Source organism: Palaemon carinicauda, chromosome 31 (assembly GCF_036898095.1).
Source record: "Palaemon carinicauda isolate YSFRI2023 chromosome 31, ASM3689809v2, whole genome shotgun sequence".
Taxonomy (NCBI): Eukaryota; Metazoa; Arthropoda; class Malacostraca; order Decapoda; family Palaemonidae; genus Palaemon; species Palaemon carinicauda.
In genome coordinates this window covers 68,967,413-68,969,912 of record NC_090755.1, presented here as the reverse complement: position 1 = coordinate 68,969,912, position 2,500 = coordinate 68,967,413, and the positions used below count along the sequence as shown (strand labels likewise).

Below are 2,500 nucleotides of genomic sequence, written 5' to 3'. Positions count from 1 at the left end.
AGTGGGGTCACCAAGTGACGGCCGAGAGAGAGGTTATGACTCAAAGGCAGGATGCAATCAACTGAGTAACTTTATTAAAGAACACTCCTTTATATATAAAACCACAAGGCAACAGGAATTTTCATGTTCGAGAAACAGACAATGTTAGAGAGGAAACACGCAGACATGTTTGTTCTGGTTCTTTTTAGTGAGAGGGAAGAGCGCAGATACAAGCATAATATATACAAACTAATTTATGTACGATCGTGTGACACACGGTTGGTACACTGTATACTAATATACAGCTACGCCAAGTTCTTCCTTATACGTCTGTATTGTTAAAGATTTCAAGTTCATTATTCTTTAATGTTCAGTAATAAGTGAGGTGAAAATAAAAGTTATTGGTTGGTAAAAATCAAATTAAATTTCTCGGTCACGTCGAATGGCATCCCAAGCCCCAGCGCCGGCCAGGTAGTACAAATTCTTATTTCCAAACGCCTTCAAGTCGTGTAGAATTTGGTTAAATAGAATACCTGAAAAGCATGACTGGAAATGTGGAATTATTGTAAGTTCCTTAACGTCATTGAAATAAAAATAGAGACTACAAACTGCCTACGTGAAAAAGCTACCAAATTTTCCTCCATTTTCCGACATTTTTTTTTATCTTTGTTAAAAAGTTAAATTACATATTCTTTACAATCACAATATTTACAGTATAATCACATTTAATTGCATTTTTTCTATAAACAAATCCATCTAATTTAACAATTTACATCACACATCTTGATTTTAATTTTTAGTCACTCAAAAAACAATAATTTATATACTTTTTGGTGAAACGACATTGGTAGTGAAACACTGAATGTTACTTCGCAGTAAAATATACAATTTTTTATGTTTTCTCTCATTCTTTTTCTTTTCCAGATTAGTGTCAGGCGTTGAAAATAAGATACAGCGGATAAGGTTCGGGCATAAACATATCTGGTGGACCTGGTTTACCCGAGGTGCGTCTAGGCGAGGTGAGTGCTGCCAATACAAATATTTCAGATTTTCTCTCACGAGTTATTTCCTCAACATCTCTTGCTGTTCTTGTAGAAATTACTATAATGTGTTTATAGGAGTTCTAAAAGTGATTGACATTACGTTCTCATAAAACAGTTATTTTATAATTGCCAAATTATATTTTATGTTTTAATATTGATGATTACTTGTTTAAAGCGTATCCTTGTTCAGTTGATGTTCTTGCAGCTATAAAGTTTTTCCAGTTCAGAAAGTGATTGACGTAGAACATTCATTTTATAACTGCCTAATTAGTGTGTTTATACGCATAGGCCTAATAATGATATATACGTGTCATTAGGGTATCTTTGTTCAGTTTTTATATATTGTGTGATAAATGCCAAAGGCTTTTTAAGAATTCCTAGATGTAAGTCTACTTTATCAGCGCCATAGGTTTAGGTTAAGGTCTAGTGGTGAGAGGAGGTGAGCCGGTCCCGGGTAGGAGGAGGTCGGTAAGTCTAACGTGGAATTGATTGCCCAACGCTGTCGTTGCTACCAACCGGAAAATGTTTTATGGATGAGCCTTTCTTTTAACGATATATATTCACTTAGATACAATATAGAAGTCTCGCTACGTTTTCGAGGCGGGTGACCACCCCCTTGTTTTTGTTCGTTTGCATTTTAAGTTTCCATATAAGTTTTCTTGGCTTCCCATATAAGATTTATTTATTTATATATTTATTTTTTTTTTTGAGTTTCCATATTCGGTTTTCGAGTTTCCACATAGGGTTTTTTGGGTTACCACATAAGTTTCACTTATACATTATTGAGGCCCCAAATTCGGTTTATCGAGTTTTCACATATATTTTTTTGTGGGCTCTCATGTATATATATATATATATATATATATATATATATATATATATATATGTATATATGTATATGTATGTATATATATATATATATATATATATATATATATATATATATATATATATATATATATATATATTATTTATTTATTTCCCACATGCTGTACATTATTGAGTCCCCACATTCGATTTTTGAGTTTCCAAATATATTATGTGGGTTCCCACATATGGGTTTAGGTTCCCTCATACATTATTAAGTCCCCACATTCGGTTTTCTAGTTTCCACATATATTATGGGCTCCCACATACGGGTTTTAGGTTCCCACATGCAGTACTGTGTCCCCAAATTCGCATTTTAGAATGTGGAGTGTTAGAAGCTTTCCAATATGTTTGTTAAGGGTAGTCGCTGATTAATATTGCTGATTATTCCTCAAGGTTATTCTTGTATTAGAATTAATCTCTCATTATTACCGTATAATTTTCCATGAGTTTTGTCATGGCTTTACCTCTGCCACTAACTGTAAGAATTGAGTATTTCTCTTATAAAAATGAAAAAAAAATTTATTATTATTATTATTATTATTATTACTTGCTTAGCTACAACCCTAGTTGGAAATGCAGAATGCTATAAGCCCAGGGGCCCCAACATT

At 32.9% G+C, this 2,500-nt stretch overlaps 1 long non-coding RNA gene across 1 annotated transcript in view; it reads left to right on the top strand.

Annotated features, from left to right (window-relative positions):
• The window catches only part of LOC137625010 (uncharacterized), a 591,442-nt gene that overhangs the window by 5,042 nt on the left and 583,900 nt on the right, over positions 1-2,500 (top strand). Inside the window, exon 2 of the long non-coding RNA XR_011040797.1 lies at positions 904-998. This is a non-coding gene — a long non-coding RNA (uncharacterized lncRNA). The remainder of the gene's footprint in view (positions 1-903; positions 999-2,500) is intronic.